At 42.8% G+C, this 19,486-nt stretch overlaps 1 protein-coding gene across 10 annotated transcripts in view; it reads right to left on the bottom strand.

Moving 5' to 3' along the window:
- ATP2B2 (ATPase plasma membrane Ca2+ transporting 2) overlaps positions 1-19,486 on the bottom strand; it is a 429,010-nt gene that overhangs the window by 231,954 nt on the left and 177,570 nt on the right. Inside the window, exon 1 of one of the 10 annotated variants that reach the window (XM_054216332.1) lies at positions 13,460-13,534. The exons of the other annotated variants lie outside the window; for them this stretch is intronic. The gene's annotated coding sequence lies outside the window, so the exon portion shown is untranslated. Of the gene's footprint in view, positions 1-13,459; positions 13,535-19,486 lie in introns of those variants that run through there. 10 annotated transcript variants of the gene reach the window in all.

Here is a 19,486-nt window from a genome sequence, read left to right as displayed (position 1 = left end):
ATTAGCTAACATTCCTAGCTAGGAGACCCGTCCAGAGCCCCCATTTGTGAAGAAGACTGAGCAAAGAAAACCGGCTTTCGTTTCCTCTCGCTCTTGACGGCCGCTTTGCGTGTCGGTTGAAGAAGACATTCAGCAACTCAAGCGCCCACATTCCGTACTGCCGGCCTTCCGGGACGCCCGCTAGCACTGCCCTGCCCACGGCGCCCCTGCTCCTCCTGCGCCCGCACCTCCCTTCAGCGGCGCTCGCGCGGACAGGCTGCCAACAGCTCCACCACCAGCAGCACCTTCACTGGAGCCACAGCTTGCAGGAGTCACAGCGTCCTTGTGCTGCTCTTGCTCCCATCCTTTGGCAACAGCACGGCAAATGCACAGCTAAAAAGTCAGCGGGCTCCGACGTCCGCGTTTCTAACAGGGGACCTCTGCCGCCGGGGCTGGTGCACGGCTTAGTCCCAAACACTCAGGACAGAGCCATCTTCATCAGCCAACCCAAAAACTTCCCCGGGCAGCATGGATTTCTTAACTGTGCCTTTTCCCCACAATACTCATTAACGTACAATGCTTCCCAATCACTAAAGAGAAGTAGCAAGCTCTGCTCTATTGTTACTACACCCGGCAAATACTCAAATATTGGGAAAAGTTATAATCAGCTATTACCATAAAAAACTAAGTGTGGTAATAAAATTATAACTATACTAAAACTATCAATATTGGTGATTTTAATACAAAAAAAGATTTTACATATAAGATTTTACCCACTGAGACGAATTGCTCTGTTACAACATGAATACCCGGGTTAATATTAACTAACACCAGGGAAAAAAAATGCAGAAATTTGTTTCACCGCTCTTGTTTTGTTTATCTTCAAGACACTAGACCAAAAAAGTTCTTGGTGATCTTAAATCTGATTTATTTGGAAATTAACTATTTTTGAAAACCACTGTCAACTACTTTCAGCCACTGAAGCCATCGGACAAGTCAGTTCTGCAACCTGTACATAACGATTTCATGAACATGGAAGAAAGAACTGCATTTAAGGCTATTTCTGGAAAATGGCTTTTGACCATGGTTTTTAGACTGAACATGGGGTGGACTAAAATGGTATTTCAGCTTCATGAACGCTATTTGAAATATTTAACAAGAATTCTTGAACCTTATTACAGCATATTTTTAAAAAAAGCTTCTTCTTTGTCCAGTAAGATGATTGTTAAAGTGCATTTGCAATCACGAAGTAACATATTTGGGGTGTTTAAATGCTCCCAGCTCTAAGAACTGGTTATGCCGTAGAAGCATCTCTTCCACCTAGGAAGAAGGATTTGTTCAAAATGCAGACCATCTGTGGAACACTTGTACCACCAGAGTTTCTGCATGAATTTTCCCTGGGGAAATATATAGATTTCTGATCATCTATTGCTTCCTTTTGAACTATACATAAGGGATTTATGAAAAGGATTTTTCAGACATGCCATCAGTCAGATAGCTTTAGAGAGAAATATTAGGTTCTCAAACACATTTTTTTACACGAATACTTGGACATCCACAAAAGCAATTGCTTCCTCTTGCCAACTCTCACATTATTATGTGATATACCCAAGCTTTTACATTTATTCAGCACACACAACTGTGGTTCAATTTGGCACATTTCTGGTTTTTAAATATGAATAAGAATGCTTCAAAGAATAAAACTGAGTTGGGAAATATTTATATGAGAAGCTGAGTATGGATTAAAATGACTTGGCTTCAAAAGTAAAATTAGATGATGTTTCATTTAGTTTATTTATGAAGTTGTATTTGTTCAATTTAAATATGTAATCTCCTCTGAGAGAGTTCAGCTTTGCAAAATGATAATCTGTTCCTATATTCCTATTAGTTGTGATTTATTCTGATTCATTCTTTTGTTCGAAAACGCTAATGAAAGCAGATGATGCCGAAGAAGATCAACAAGCAACAACAACCAATACAACCGTCGGTCTGAAAAAAAGGGGAAAGAGCGCGCGACACAGTCGAGCAAGAAATCTGAGTCACCAATTTCTAGGGAGACATTGCTTGTGGAGAAAACCAAGCCCGGGCCTCAGCTGCCAGGCTGAACCAGCATGACCTCAATTCTCAATAACTCATCTCAAAAAGTCTCACAAAGACACACAGCAAATTACATTTCTCCTATGGGTATATGTTTAAGAGAGATGAAGAGCTAAAATCAACCTTGCTGGGCTTTGATGATGGGGCTCAAGGGAGGCCAGTCTCTGCTGAAGTCTTCTGGGACGTGCCGATTGTATGGATATACGAAGGACAGATTGATAGCAGCTGTACTGCTCCGTACACGCCATGAGAATGCATGTAAGAGAATTTAAAATCAGACATACTGGCTTATTAGTCGGTTTATTTCTCTGCCACTAGTTGTTTAGGTATTTACTGTACTCCTTGGGTAAGATCCTCACAGCCGCTGCCATGCCTGGTCGCTTGGACCACATTGCTGTGCCATAAAAGTCTCCTTCCAACGCCCGCATCACCGAGCCATAGAGCTGTTGGCGTAAACAGCTGTGGGGCTGTCGAGGGTCAAGCCTTTAGTTTGCAGCAAGACAGAAGAATTCGCCACCAATACCAGAGACCCTCAGAAATACCTTAATTACATCAGAAGTTTTTCCATCCTGTAAGTGGCTCAAAAGCCGTCCAAACCACTGTCCCTGGTCTACATATTTTTTTCCTTACGAGACTGTTTGTCATGGGCAAGCACAGAATATCACACCTTCTGCCTTTCCCACGGAAGCTGAACAATCTTTAAATCATATAATAGGTTTGGGGGAGAGTCCCTATTTCTAGACTTCTAATGGGTTTGTTCACCTCACACATTTTTTAGAAGAGTAGGATACGCTCCCTCTTCCTTCCTAAACTGAATTACAAACAGTTTCATCAAGCCCTTACGGGCATCACCATAGATGTTTTGTGACTTAATGGAGTAAGAGGTTCCTTCCGTGGCCTGTTGCAGGAATGAATTCCATAGCTCTCGAGAAATTTTTATCTCAAGCAATCGCAAGTGTTCCCATATTCGTCTTTTTATTACTGTAGCAGGCCTCGGTTGCTATAAAAAGGCAGAGCCATGGGAGAGAACTTCAAATCCATATAAAATTTTGAATTAACTAAGAGCTCGAGCTTTGGGGCTCTGTGGTCAGTACAGAACAAATGCAAAAAGCAGCCCAGCAGGGCAGTGTGCTGGTGGCACTCCTGAGGGTGGCAGCTGGTAGGAAAGTTTCTAGAGAACTCGTTGTAAGGTCAAACAAGAATTACTGAGGAAGGGAGTGGATCTCATGTGTGGGAGGAGTACAGAATTGTTATTGTTTTCAAGGGAACCACTGAAAGAATAACTTTGAATGGAATTAAACTACACAGTAAACTAAACAACAAAAAGGATTTTATAGCAACTGCTCTTTATTTGGGGTGCTTTCATATATGTGTATATAAATGTACACACACACACATATATATAAACACACACATGTGTATTTTCTTTTCTATGTTGAATGACTTATCCTGTTCCTAATCCAGCAATGGTCAGAACTCTTCCCAAACAAGCTTCAAAATGAAAACTGTCCTAATTAGCAGAAAATCTTTTCCAGTTTCTGTGTTACCAGTTTCACACTGAGCATACCACCTCCATTTTTACACCAGGGTTGCAACCCCTGGGTCATGCCTCTGCGTAAGAAGAGCAGGGTTAGGCATTATATTTCGCTTAATGTAATACATCCAGCACAGAGGCTTTATGCAGAATCATAGACCCTAATCTTCTTTCATTCCCACTGATCACAAGAGGCTCTCAAGAGCGAGATCAGTGGTGCTGTCTCCCAGTATGAAGTGCCTGGTTTTAAAGGAATAACATGTATGTGTATTTCTAGTTACTTTATCATTTGTTCTTCCCTAGCATTCTCATTCAGTTTTATTTTAAATATTACAATTTTCCTTCTCTCAGGGTTTGGCAATTAAAGCTCCAAAAGTACTGCTACTTACCTTATTGATAACAAAAACTTGAAAAATAACATGTCCTGTATCTGCAGCTTTCATCTGCTCCATAGAATCATAGAAGCATGGAATGGTTTGGGTTGGAAGGGACCTTAAAGACCATCTAGTTCCAAGCCCCCCGCCCTGGGCAGGGACACCTCCCACTAGACCAGGTTGCTCAGAGCCCCATCCAGCCCGGCCTTGAACACCTCCAGGGATGGGGCTCCCACCACCTCTCTGGGCAACCTGCTCCAGATAAGATAAAGGAGGGGAAGAAGATTTCCTTAGAAAGAAATTGGACCCAATTAAGAAATTATATTCTAGTTTTCTCTAACAAGTGAAAAAAAAAACCCATCCCCAAAAATACTTTCCTAGCAATATTTTTAAAGATACCCTCTTAGTCCAAAAGGAGATATGTAAATGAGGCTTGTATGTTAAGACCTCATGCACTCAATTTTAATGCTTCAAAAGGTTCAAGAAAAAACACTTCAGATGTCTTCCATTTTCTCTTTCATTTCTTTCCATCCTCAGTTCTGGTATCAGAATCATGTTTTCAGATTAAAACTTCTAAGTGCATTTCTAAACTAGAAAAAGGAGGACAAGGGCAGGGAAGAGGACACTTAATTTATTATCTTTTCACATTAGAGTTACAGGGAACCTTAATGATATACCAAGCTATAAACCCTGTAGTTGGTACTATATTAATCATCTGTCTACATGAGAAGTCAGATAAATATATAATCCTGTTTCTGCATTGCAGATTTTATATGTCCCTTCCTCAGGTTATTGCTTCTTTTTTATTATTTTGTAAACACCGTTTTGGAGGGGAGGTGCAGGGGGGGAGGATCCCTAACAAGGTAGGGAATGACATAGTAACTATGGTTTCTTAAAACAAAGAGTTATATTAAGATCCATAAGAAGATAACGAAAGGAACAGGCAGCAACTCAACCGTTGCAGCCGAGAGTACCTTTTTTCACAGCCTGAGCACCATTTGTCTCCATCACCACGCTGTCACTTCCCCAAGGTCAAGCCTGTTCCCAGCCCCCGGCAGCAGTGGGGCACCCAGGCTCCCCCCAGCCAGGGCACCACGGGTACCGGCCAGGGCCCACCTGCACGCTGAACCAGCTTCCTTTGGGACAGGCTCAGTGGTCTCTATCTGCACGTCACCCATGGCTATGTCGCATACTCCTGGAAAAGATACACTCCTCTCTTCTGTCTTCAGCCCAAACATGTAAATAAATCCCACCCTCCACATTCTATACCTGTCTCTAATATTTAAACACTACGCAGAACGGATAGAAATACCCAGTACTATTTGGGATGAACCAAAACAAGATGTAAAATCAAACAAACAAAAGATTCCACAAATAGTGGTGTGTAGACGTAAAGTGAGTGCCCTGAGGACTAACAGCTCCCCACATATGCTTAGTAATAAAACATCCGCTCAAAACCCTGATGCCCTGAAGGGGGATTCTTGCTGCCGCAACAGAAGTATTAGGGCAGTCCTTTCATCTTCTTTCAGGTCAGTCCAAGACACACAAGGCAGCCCCCTCTGCCGTGCCCCTCGGGGGCAAGGAGCTCTGGCCTGCCCAATGCAGAGTAACGCGGCGTGGGGACGAGGGGGACACCAAACACTCAGTATGAACCAAAGCAAATAACCTGCAAAACTAAGAGTCTGCCCCCAAGCCTGTATGGAAAGCTGGGAGGTATACTGCATGGAAATCAGGCATATCATTACTTCTGTAATCCTCCTGCTCCAATGGTTTGTTTTCATGGCATTTTCAGCCATCTTATTCAGTAATGCTGATTTAGCACTACCATTTTATCCTGCAGTTCTCTGCATAACAATTTTCCACTACAGCATTACAGAGGCAACCAGTCCTACCATAATGCAAATGCCCTCCTTGGGTAGCGCAACAACGTGCACTGCATAAAAGAAACCACGCACAGTTCTTCGAATTGCCCGGGTTAGCTAAACTATTCATAAATAGATATTCCTTTAAGTTCTGGGGGCAGGGAGGATGACAACCTCATTTCATTGTGAAAAGCAACACGAAATCATTATTTCATTGCAATTGCATTTCACTGGTCCCTTAATATCAAACACCATTTGATATATTTTTAGAACAACGTGCAAAATTTTCATTATAATTCAAGCAGAGGAAAGGAATGTAGTAAGCATACAGTGTCAAATTAAATAGCTGTCCTCGGTCAGGACAACAGTTTCTTCCTAAACTGACTTACAAAGGACACCAATCAATGCCGCCTCCTGACATTTGGGATCACATATTTCCCAAGGAGGCTGGAACAGTTTATTGGGAACGCTGTTCTCTTCTAATTACCTGTGTGACACAAAGCGAACCATTCTGAAAGACAAGTCGAAATGGCAGCAGCGTATTTTTATTGTGCTTCATCAGCATCGGTGTTTGTGTCAAGGTTAGTTAGATGCTGAGCATGACCATTACAATATATTCACCCCTCCTGTAAGACAAAAGTTATATATTGCACATGCCAAAATAAACAGTCACCATACTTCTGTAAAGCGTAACTCTTTTCTCAAGGCCCACTAACACACAGAAACCTACTGCAACAAAGGCTGGGGGTGGCAATGCCTGCTTTCGAAAAGCAACAGCCTGAGGCAATAAAGGCAACAGGAACGGAGGTCCTCACCAGTCCCATTTGCGGAGAAGCGTGCTACAGCTGTAGGTGAAAAATGGCTTAGAAGCAGAATGCAGCAGATCATTGGATGTGTGGGAGGGTACAAATATGTCCAAAGCTGTTTGACACTCACACATAAGCCTGCTTCTTTGCTGGCTGCAACCTGAATGGGCTGGTTTTGCTATTACCTGGACTAAATAACAGTGGGACATCCAATCAACGAAGAGATGTGGGACAGCACCACCGGAGAGGGCCATCACGTGCTTCTGCTCAGAGACCACTGAGATTCAGAGAACTGAGGTCCCCAGGTTCCAGAAGGAAGAGGAGGCTGAACAAAAGCACTCCCCGAAGAAGTGGTCTCAGAGAAAAGGATAAAAAAGTGAAGACTGGACAAAAGACCCTGGAAGTAAGGGAAGATCCTGGAGTTGTGAGAGATGCATGGAGACCAACGCCAGGGATGCCTAGGACAGCCTGTAGGCTATAAGTAGGGTAAAAGCTCCAACCTTGCTGGATCTTGAAATCCAAATCCAGTCTGGGTTGTCATCTCCTGCCTCACCTGTGACAGCTGACTCAGCTCTCCTGGGCAGAGGACGTTCGCCCTGACAGCACGCTCCAACTCCTGCTCAGCGTCAGCCTACACTTGGGGTTCTTCATACGCTGGATCAGCATCAATGAGCCTGTAGCCTAATGGAAAAAGTGTAAGGCATTTCTACTTACGCTTTTCCCAGAACGCTTAAGACTGACTCTATCTGATCTTATGTTTAAAGTAAGTATAAAATTCCCATTCTACCATAAATTGGCAGCGCTATGGCAGTATGCAGAGGGACTTGGCTTTCACCTAAAATAATTGTTACACCAACCCAGTGGGCAGCTTAACCACTATTTCAAAATTGTGGTAAGCTGACTGTTGTCCCTAGCAAGGTGGGAATTGTCTTATCAGACTCTGGCTGGGGTATATGGAGGGGGGAATCCTTGCAGGCATTTAAAATGTCGTATCTCATCCTAAACTGAGGTACAAAGTTTGCACTGAATTGGGCTGTGGAGCACAATTCAAATACGAGCATGGAAGATAACTTATCATACTGAAGACAGCTCTTGTCTAAGTAAAAATCTTCTTAAATGAAGTGTATATATGAGGAGTGTCATTTACTTCAAACGCTTAACTAATTTCCAGAGGTCAGGAGCTAGGAAGGCCAGGCAGGAGATGACTCTACCGAAACATCTCTTTGCCCAACATCTAACAGATAAGCATCTTCCCTATCCTATTTCCTCATTTTGTGTGATAGATTTTTTCAGCAAGATTTAAATCATATTGGACTAAAACTCATTTTATTTTTAATTCATTTCATATGGTTTTAACTCAGTTTAATTGAAATGCAATGAATGAAATTATCAATTGAAATTACTTCATCAGCTGTGAGTCTTCATTCTTTAATATCTAAAATAAGCTTTTAGTAAACTTAAATCATGGGGTTTCCTTTTTTATCCTCAAAATTTTATATACATACTGCAGTGCATTCAGGATGCTGATGCAATGTATTGGACTTCAATATTGCAACTTCCAAGCTCTTGGTTGTAAACATATCCAGGATATTGACCATATTTTAGTACACAGCGCTTCAGTGCTGGGTAGAAAATCTTGAAACCACAGTTCCAGGTCTAATCCTCTCCTTCCAAGTGACTCCTTGCAAGGCAATAGCCAACTGTCTTCCTGAATGACCTGCCCGACAAAACTGAGCGCACCCTCTGCAAGTTTGCAGATGATACAAAATGGGGAGGTGTGGCTGGTAACAGCAGGTGGTTGAGCTGCCATTCAGAGGGACCTTTATGGACTGGAGCAATGGACTGACAGGAACCTCGGGATGTCCGACAAAGGGAATTGCAAACTTCTGCCCCTGGGGAGGAATAACCCCAGGCAGGACAGGCTGAGGGGCAACTGGCTGGAAAGCAGCTCTGCAGAAAAGGCCCTGGGGTTCCTGGTGGACTCAAAGTTGACTGTGAGCCAGCAACGTGTCCTCACAGCGAAGAGCCTCCTGGGCTGCATTAGCCAGAGCACTGCCAGCATGCCAAGGGAGGTGAGCCTGCCCCTCCACTCAGCACCGCTGAGACATCTGGAGTGCCGTGACCGGTGCTGGGCTCCCAGTACAAGAGAGACATGGACCTCCTGGTGCGAGTCCAATGAAGGAACACAAAGATGATAAAAGGACTGGAGCACCCGACAAGCAAGGTAGAGACTGAGAAAACAGGGACTGTTCAGCCCGGAGAAGAGAAGGCTCAGGGGGACCTTATCAATTTGTATAAATACCTGATGGGAGGGAGCAGAGAAGAAGGAGCCAGACTCTTCTCAGTGGTGCCCAGTGAAAGGCGAAAAGGCAATGAGAGCAAACAAACAGAAAATTCCATTTAAAGATGAGAAAACTGTGAGGGTGGTCAAACGCTGGCACAGGTTGCCCAGAGAGGTTGTGGAGGCTCCATCCTTGGAGATGATCAAAACCTGATGGGACACAGCCTTGAGCAACCTGCTGTAGGTGACTCCACTCTGCGCAGGGCGGGTTGGACTGGACGATCTCCAGAGGTGCCTCCCAACCTCAACTACTCTGTGATTCTGTGACCCTGAAATCAGCTAGCTTCTCCACCCATTTCACCTTCAACTTGTGCAGAAAGGAGACAGTAGGTAAAAATGCACAAACTCTTTCAAATAAATCACAGTTATTACTGTTGGTCCTCTTCTAGGTTCTCACGTGAACTGCTTCTAGGATTTCTCTGATAGCCTGGTGCACAATCCTTATATGCTTTAACGGTGCAACGGTTACTTTAAAAACAAGGAAAAACATATTCCCAACAGGATGAACTTCTTCATATAGGATGAGGTAGAAGCAAAGTATTTTGTATCTTGGTTACCATTTCTCAACTCTGCAAAGCCTGATATTTCAGCAGGCATCCCACATCACTTCTGAGGCTTCATATTTCACTGATCTGCAGTGTTATGAAGGAACATGTCCTGCATTTTACAGTGATGCCAGACTCTTAGAACTATTTTCCTATTATTGGGCTATTTTAAAATGTTGCATTTCCAAGCCTTTTATTATAAATGGATTCTTTTTCCTCAACCGCAAATCTCCAGTTTTCATAGACCAAACAAGATGGTACATTAAGAAAAATAACGTAAAAAGCATGCCTTTTCCCCTAGACATGAATAAAACCTGTAAAACTTCAAACAAAAAACCCCACAGCTCTTAAAATTGTACCACACGTTTATACTTTGTACAAAAGGGCACCAAACTTCAAAATAAAAATTAAAATAAAATGCTACTGATCATCTTAATTGCTTTATGTATGAAATTGAAGCCTGTGTGTTTATATAACCTATATAAGCCTACATATCCTTCACTTATAAATACTTGCACATAAAAAAATCAGGCATACAAAACATAACCTGTCTAGGAAGAAATACTGCTCTATTATGCAACCGTTCCACTAAGGATATATTACCTTTGAACACACTGTATATATAGGTGATATACAAGGATAAATCCCGTAGAGCCTTACAGCGCTGAGCATCCCTGCTGTGCGGAATAAAGCCCTGGCAAGTGGAGTCCAAGCTGAGGTTTCCCTTCGGCGAGCGGAGCGCCCGGACTGCAGGTGCTGCAGAGGCAGCAGAACTATCCCGGTCACACAGATCGCTGTGGCTCGGTTTGCAGCTGAGCCACGCTGCCAGGGAGCCCCCATTCAGAGGGGATTCGTTCCCACCTTCTCGGCTCAACGAGAGAAGAATCTTAATGACAGCATGAGAGAGACCGTCTTCAGCTTTAGCAACACATTTTAATACATGAATTAAACAAAACCCACCTCTCTAGATGATTTAACCGTAATCATCCTTAGCTTCTTTTTTTAAACCCCTTTTTCAATTGACGTTAAAATTATTCAGAAATGTGCGATTTTAATCATAGGGGTTTTTTTTATATTTGATCAGATAATGTATAATATAAATGTAATTAATTTTTGTTCACTTTCAACAATCAGCCAGAAAGGCATAGCAATACTTGCTAAATTCCATGTGAACTGTAATATCCTTCTTTGTCTCTCCTTGAAAACATAATGAAAAATCTGGCAAAAGGCAAGCTTATTCCCTACAAGGTTCCACAGTCGGGTGAATCAAATAAACTGCTTTCTTCCCTTCAGAACATTATTTTATGTGCGGCCTGTGAAAGTATTTACATTTATCAAAAGGAGGTGGGTTCAATTTCCAGAACTACCAGCTGCTGGAGTCCTGCTGCAGTATAATGGGGTTTCAGTGAATGGGAGAGATACTTACAAGGTCACGACTTCTATATTTATTTCAAAATGTAACAAGGAATTACTACATACACAACCGACATTTGAAAATATGAACTGCAGGATGAAAATAAAAATGTGAAAACACTTGAAACATTCTTATGTATTAGCAGAGTGTATGCTCGCGTTGTCAGGACGCAGACAGGAATATGTATTTTTAGTATGATTCAAAAAATGTTTGCATCCCAAATTCAACAGCACTGGAAAAGATAAGCTGTATTTCTAAATGCTGTGGGAAGACGAAAGGGGAATAAGTAACCCTTTAAAACTGTTTCCTAGATACATGATATTAAATTTAAAAGAAAAAAGCACTCAGAAGAGTCACTTCATGGAAGCTCTTAAAAGAACAGTGTGATACCCAGGTCATCATTACCATGTCTTCTGTGACCTGTAATCCTCCTGAGAAGCATGACACTCTTCCAAGCTGTGTCAGTATACATGCATGAAAGCTTTTTATATATGCAGAAAGCATGAGAAATATCATTCACTTTTGATTTGCAACAGGAAAAAGAAATAAATTACCTTTTCTGTGAAAATGCAAGTGTATTTACCATTGATGTGCTGGGCCAAAATCAATTGTCCAGAGAAATGAAGATATACGAAAAGGGGGCACACACCAAAAAAAAAAAATTCATGCTGCATTACTATACACAACTTATCGACAAGCCTTACTTTACTGCCTTATTCACAAACTTAGTCATTTTACCAGCACTACAGGGAAAATACGAAACACCTCTTCACAGGTAGCAATTTCGACTAAAACGAGAGGAACATGAACAAAGTAAAAGCCGTATGTGATCAAAGACCTGCTGGATACCTTAGTCAAACAGTTATTTCAGAGCAAGGTACAAGAGCTAGTCATGCATATGGATGACCTCTCTCAAATTAAATGCTGATCAGGAATGCATCTCAACATTGGAAAAAAAAAACACATGTGGGCTATGAAGTAGATCTATAATCTCCTTTTAACTAAGCAAAGTCTAACAAAAAGCCCTCATTATCAATTTCATACCGCATATATCCAGTATTAACCACAAATCCCAGCAATGAAAGCCCATTTTTTTCCATATGAAGCGTGCCAGCTATCTTTCAAACATCCTAACTTGTGTAATATCTCTGCAATCCTTTCACAGAGTCCCTACCAGAACGCAATCAGGAGGTCAAATGACCAGAAGTCCTAATAAGCATGCAGCTCTTCAGATGCACGCCAACGCCAAAAGGAACAGTTTGACCAGGAAAGAACACGCATTCCCTTTTAGCAACTTCAACACTTACCTTGCAGAAGGGATGGGAAGCAGCGGGGTAAGTATCTGCCCCCGGCTGCCCCAGGGCTGCCTACGGCCGTCCTCTCCCACGTCCCCCAGCAGCTGCTGTGCCCGAGCAGCCGCCCCAGCTCACGTAGGACAACTCACAGGCAGGAGAGGAGAGGCTGGGGCAGAGCCGGCTGCTGCCCGGCACCACTGGGCAGATGATGCTGCCAGCGCCGCAGGCTGGGATCAAACGCACAGAATCTCCCTTTACATAATAGGAAATGACTCCCGTAATCTTATGGTTTCTCTTAAAGCCTTGTATGCGTCGTGAGCAGCCAAAAGCCTTGCCATGCAGCATTCAGGGATTTGGGGCTGGTTCTTCTTTTTTACAAAAACAATAAATAAATCTATCTGTCAGAATGTTTAGCTATTGTACCATACACCACAGAAAGCCCTTCCCCACCTCACCATAGGAAACATCGTGCATGCTTAAAAGAAATTACATAAAATTCCCTGTTTCTTTAGCAGTATTTTCTAATCCATTTCAATAGAAATGTTTTCTTTTCATCTGTGTGTCCTTTACTTTCAAACACACGCATCGAAAAACTATAAGCACCTCTATAAATAAACCCAGTTGAGGATTACTTATTTTCCTAACAAGAAATGTCTTTGCCTATCATAAGATAACATTAGTTCCAGTTAGGAAAAAAGAAAAAAAAAAGTCAAAATGTACTGCTGACATTTTAGTGTCTTTTCTGCACTTCACTTCTGAAAGAAAAAAGGCACATCCGATTCTTACCAGCAATGATAAAAGCAAAATCCCATCCACGTGTTTTCCTCATCACTGAATAACAGATTTAATCACAATCAAGCCCATATGTTTAAAAAAAACCCCAACAAGATCACACTGAATTTTCAACCTGCAAAATCTCAGCGAACGATTTCTGACGCAAGGCTGCCTTTGAGCTATGCAGTTTCTGTTTGACCTTACAGAACAATCCACACAAGCGGCAGCATTACCTTTCCAGAGATGCACAGGGCAGGAACCAAAAACCTAACGCATCCCTCCGACCCAGGCTCCGCACCATTTTCTCATCGCCTTCGCGAGGAGCAAAATCGCCAAATAAACAAGCTCAGAACGGACAGGAGAAAGATTTAAGTGTTTTTTTATTTTTATTATTATTATTATTATTATTATTGTCATGCTGTGGATGTCGCTACTTACTTGGCTAAGACATCCCGGCGAATCCCCCGAAGGCTGCCGGTGGCGGCGGAGCGCTGGCGCTGTGGCAGCTGCGGGGCCGGCGGCGCGGTCCCTCTGCAGACTGTACCACCGACACGGGCGGGGGGGGGGGACGGGAGCGGGGCGGGGGGGGGGCAGCGCGGCGCCCGGCCCGGCCCGGCCCCGCCGCGGGCACACGGAATCCGCCTCGGGAGGGAGGAACGGGCTCAACCACCGTGTTTGTTGTTTGGGATTTTTAATGCTTCCCTCGGGATGGCGACAGCAGCGGAAGATGGCAAACCACCAGGAAGATGCCACTTACTGGGGAACGGGAGGAGCGGCCAAGGACGGGGCTGCCGGGCGCTGCCGGCGCGGCGCGGCGGGGCGGGGGGAGCGGGGCGCGGAGGGGGCGAAGGCAGCAGCGGACCCCCCCCGCCGCCCGGCTTCGGTAACGAAAGACGGCGGCAGCGACCGCGTCTCGTCCCAATGACTTCAGCATCACCTTTCGCAGGGGCGCAGCCTGCGCTCCCGCTGCTTATGTAAGAACAGCGCTGATTATAACAAAAATATCCAAAAAATGATGGCAGGGCCGTGATGGTTTTGTTGCATCTGTGACCCTGTCACGCCTTCCAGAAATGCGAAACCCATCAGGAGAGGCACGCAAAATATCCGAATATCCTCCTGTTTAATGTGGTCTGGTGCCATTAGCATACGCTGTAAAACCATACATACGTGCACGCCAGAGTAGCTTTCTGCCCCCCTTTTTTTTTTCCTATCTTTTTTTTTTTTTACCCATCTAAAATAGAGCACTCTGCCTCATGATAACGACAGCCTTACACTTTGAGGAATCAGTGCGGTTTATTTAGAGCTTCTTACCATCTATTCTGTGTTACATCTTTAAAAAACATCTACCTGTTATTTTGAATTATCAGCACATGCCAGATTCTGAAACGTAAAGGGCTTTTTCAATGGAATACCATGTTATGGCTGTGCAAAAAAAATTCCAAGTACTAAAAATAAGACAGAGACATCAGTCCTTTAAAAAGCATAACATTTTCTGTGTAACAGTTTGTTTTTCTCAAAGTAAAATGTGACCAGTACGTGTACCGTGTTCAAACTGCAACTTCAAATTCTGTACCCCAAACCATTAAATCCTGGTAGCGGCTAAACACAGAAAAAGATCATGTTTCCATTGCAGGATGTATAAAGCGGTACAGACAGAAGTTGGAACGTTTTCCGTGGTGTGGCAGGAGAGCAGCGGCTGGTGAGTTGCCCCTGCCCGGGACAACGGGGGCCCTGGAAGCGAGCGCGGCTCCCCGCGCACTCACAGGAGTAGCGGTGCGGGTGCTCTGTCATCCTGCCTTACTCGCTGCTCGGAATATCAATTCAGCCACTTAAACCAAAAGTCTGCACTGCACTGCACCAAAATGGAAGCTATTTAAAAAAAAAAAAAAAAGAGAGAGAGAGAAAAAAAAAAAAGGAGCTAGGATCATTGATCAGGAGTTTTATCCATGCCGATCAATTTTTTTTTAATGAAGTAAAATGTAAATGGGGACTAGGATCAATGCAGATTTTTCTCATGTGAAACTGCCTTTATCATTAGGAAGCTACAGGCAATTACACGCATGCCAGGACACGATATGCAGTGACTTTGGGTTATATTAAGCAGAGAGACGTGTCCCCTTTTTCTTCGCAAGCCTTTGGTACAAACTGCAGCTTTAAGGAGTGTGGAGTGCAGGTTCGAAACTGAATCCACGCATTGAATAAAACAATAACAGAACAAAAAAGTGCTATATTTAAGATGTGCTGTGCTTAGGTCCCAGACCAATAAATGTTGGTGACCTCTACGGTGCTGTCAGAAAAGCAGGAAGACACTGATATAATCTGCAATTATTTAGCTACTAAAATTCAGTTTTTTCTGGTACAGATTTTAAAGATAATTTGAAAAGCAATAAAAGGTTGATTGACACAGCACCAAAATACATTAAAGAAGACTTTTTAAAAACCCTCTTTCCTAGATTAAGAGAGGAACAGTTTAAAGAAATTAAACACAGTATAAAAACCTGTTCCATACATTCTGCTACTGCCAGTTTGAGGACTGCTGCTCTCAAAGACCGAGTGTCGTATTACAGAAACTTCAGCCCAGGCAGAGAACCATAATTACACTTCATCAGGAAATACTCTAATTCTTATTTTTGACTAACAGAATAGGCAAAGGAGTAAGAGGAGGAGAAAAATATCAAAAAAATTTCAAAAGAAAAAAAATAATCCTAGTTTGAGCTATTAATATAGACTAAATGAACAATCTTTCCCATGAATATTCCCAGCGCTCATTTCATGTAGGGCCTCAAAAGTACCACAGCACCCAAGAGGATGAACAAGCTATTAACCTTTTTGGTAGGCTCATCAGTCTGGAGCCTGTTCCCAGCGCTGCCCGTGTTGTACTGCTTGTCTTGGTGCTACCTCCATCCCAAGGCCGGTAGTCATCCTGCCGCCACCTGGGCAAGAGCAGGCCACCCGGGAACGCTGGCTGAAGGTGTCCCTTCTGGGCTAAGAGCCGCACCACTATGGCACGGCACCACGACAGCACTGGGAGCTTGCCCTGGTTTGGCATTAAGAAGCCACGAAGGAAGAGTCACATCGTCTTTGTCCTTACTTAAAGCTACAAACTCTCCAGAAATGCTACAGATCCTCTCTCCTGCTGCTGAACACCAGCACTGTTCAATGCCAGAAGTTCTCCGCCCCAGCTGCAGGGCAAAGCGTGGGCTCCTTACCCTCAAAGTCACCAACCCGCCTAACACAGGGAATAAATACCTGCTAGACACAGGTACAGCGGTATATTACAACCACAGCAAAAATAGCAATTCTATCCCCAGAAACAGGCCATTTAACAAACAGTACCAACAGTAACATTCTGACCTCAAAATTTAAAGGTTTTGTTGTGGTTTTTTTTTTACTTTTTTAAACACAACTGTGAAAAAAGGAAAATCTTCCAACTCACTTGGATTTCAGCATGTCCAACCCAAAATGGCTACAATGTTAGCTGGCGCTTTTTCTAGGTATTTCATCATAAAATTTAATAGCAAAGCAGTGCAAAACAACACACCACCTGAACGGTGCCTCTCCTGAAATGAAGATTTGTCAGCGCATCTTCACACCTATTACAGTGTCCAGTGGGCTATTATTTAGCTCTGACAAAAGAGCAATTTAACACCTTAACTTGGGGGCAAGGAGTTGAAATGGAGCAGAAAAGGAGCAGAGAAATGGAAAAGAGAATAGAAAGATGCTTCTTGGACTAAGTTTAAAAAATACAACAATGCTTACGGGATGTGAAAGGAATGAGACGTTAGCTTTTGAGCTTGAAATGTGACTTGAAAAATTGCTTCTCCAGTAAAACTTCAACTGATAGTTCAGAAAATATTCAGGGGCAAAAGAAAGCGCCTACCTTATTTTATTTGGAGAAAAATTTAATTCCGTATGTGCTGGTGATAGACATCATAAGCACATTTCAAGGTCTTTAGGAGATAATTAATGACAGGAAACACAGGAACATAATTTTAATTCCTCTTTCAGGATCTCAGGGACCAAGACCTCCTTTCCAGCGAGGCAGCCCAATCAGAGGACTAGCACTGGAAATCGGCAGCAGATTTCTAATACTTTTCTAATCACAACCCAGATACTGAAACTAGAACAGCAGACTGGCAGCCTTTCATATTTTTAAACCTCATTTCTTACATTTTAAAAACAAGAATTAAATCTGTTTTCAGACTCAGTGTTTCTCCAGTTTTGTAACATTCTGCAGTAATATGTCTGCAAAGAAACAGCTTGCATTTCCAAACCGCGCAAACATGTTGTTATCCTGGGAAGCAACGTGACCTAATAAAAGAAGTTGAGGAGAGGGACCTCAGAACACTCAAATTCAAGGACTTGCCCTGCTGTTTCTTGACTACGAGATGTTAGTAGGTCACTTGATCCCACTGTGCTTCAATTTCCCTAACTATAAAATAAGTATATTCATTATTTTAAATTACAGCAGTTATAAGTTGCTTGATTGGTTAACTCTTTCCTGCCTTTGAGGGAAGGCTATTTGACACACCTGAGTCGACTCGGCGAAGCGCTGAAGGTTAGGAGACAAGAAGCACACGTGTAAAATGCGTAAGCTCATGGCTGCCTTGACCTGTTCTACTCTAGCTACCTACCGCGTTTATTTTATTGTACAAATTACTACTTGCTCTGACCGATAAATTACTGCCGTCCTGATCAGCTCACCTCCTAGATCAGAATCCCAGCTTCCTCAACAGAGGAAAGTAAACCTACCAGCCAGCAAACTCTGCAGTTACCTCCCGCCTTTCCATCTCTACCATCTGATATTGAGGAATACACAAATTTTTCCTATTTCGTTCTCTACCGGCCATGCCCAAAGAGAGCAGATGTCTACAAGGTTGGGCTGGCATTGCTGCCACCCTCCCTGCCACAGCGTTAGGGTGGATCATCCAAGCAGACTCTCGGGATCATCTAAGCAGGAAGAAAGGTCATTAGGCCCTTTCAAGAAGAACAAAACTTAAGGAAAGCAGAGCCGACTGGAAGAAGCATTAATAAAGCGGAGCTTCCCCATAAAGTTTAAGTAAGCCTGGCTCGCTGCCACCACCTAACCACAGCAATGACAGAGACGCATCTTAACGGTCTCCTCCAAAGCCATCTGTACTCGCCACAGTGAGCATCTGCAACATCTGATACAGCTAAACCTAGAGCCACAGCTGAAATCAGCTTCTTCATCATCTCAACAGTCTAAGATGTTCCTAAGAATATGAAAACAGTATTACACAAGCTTTCCACCTTCTTTTTAGTTTAAAGACGGAATCTTCCATATCACATGCAGATGAGAAAAACCTAATTTTTGACACTCAGAACAAATCTTAACCAATAAACTGACCTAACAAGAGCTTTAAAGAATAATGATCTGAGGGTGCCACAACTTTTAGGAGCTGAAGAACAAGATAGTCAATATACTTAGGAATCACCCTGGCACTGAGTGCACATTTAAACCCCATAAATGTGCCAGTCTTTGAAACAGGACTTGTGCCAACTACCTTCTAGCATTGTTCTGTTTACTTAATATATTGTTACTAGTAGGGGCCTCGGAAGCAATTTGTGGTTTTCTACCATACGAGTCCCCTTCTCTGTGTTCTGGAAGGGACTGTTAATGCTTCTTTGGTCTCGTATCACTGCTTTAAAAAAGCAAAGGTCTTAATGGAGAGTATAGGTTAGAGGCACTGGTAGGATACTGACACTTAAATTCAAATGATAGGATTCTGCAATTAAAAAGGATCACATTAGTTTGCATCAGATTACAGATTTCAAACAATCTAACTTTCAGGGATGTTTGGAAATTGGGTCGAAACTTTGTATATAGAGATGGGTTACACGGACCATCTCTCCACCTCACCAAAACTATTTCCCCAGAAAAGCCAGAGAAGGTTAGAATAAGAATTTTGGTTTGGTACCTTCTCCTCATAACACCGACGCAAAATACTATCCCAGTTTTACAGAGGTTGTTTTTCCTTCTTACTGGCTAATGCTCCGTACAGGGAACCACTTACCTTCAATTTGAAAAGTATATTAAAGGCCAGGATGCATTTGAAGGAGCATCCTTTATGTGAAACGGCATATGACTACGATATGGATATGAATCTCTAGTCAAGTACCACCTTTACAGAGCTAGGCCACGCTATGGCCTTGGATTACACCTTAAAAAAGTAACCCACCATTATTCTATTTAAATTGCTCAACTGTTACAGTCATATTTCAGACAGACTAAGTCAGTGATAAATAATAGCAGAGAATAAAAGTACACATATGGCCTGCAAATATTGATAAGAAAATGCATCCTCCTGCTAAGACACTCTTTAAGCCTTCATTCTCCAATATATGGATTCTTCATACATACCTTGATATCCTTACTGTAAATCTCATTAGACTGACACAGTAGCTACCGTTGTAGTCTTTTCAAAGACTACAAATGGCTTATTT

The sequence above is a fragment of the Rissa tridactyla genome, chromosome 10 (assembly GCF_028500815.1).
Source record: "Rissa tridactyla isolate bRisTri1 chromosome 10, bRisTri1.patW.cur.20221130, whole genome shotgun sequence".
Classification (NCBI taxonomy): Eukaryota; Metazoa; Chordata; class Aves; order Charadriiformes; family Laridae; genus Rissa; species Rissa tridactyla.
This window is presented reverse-complemented; position numbering and strand designations above follow the sequence as displayed.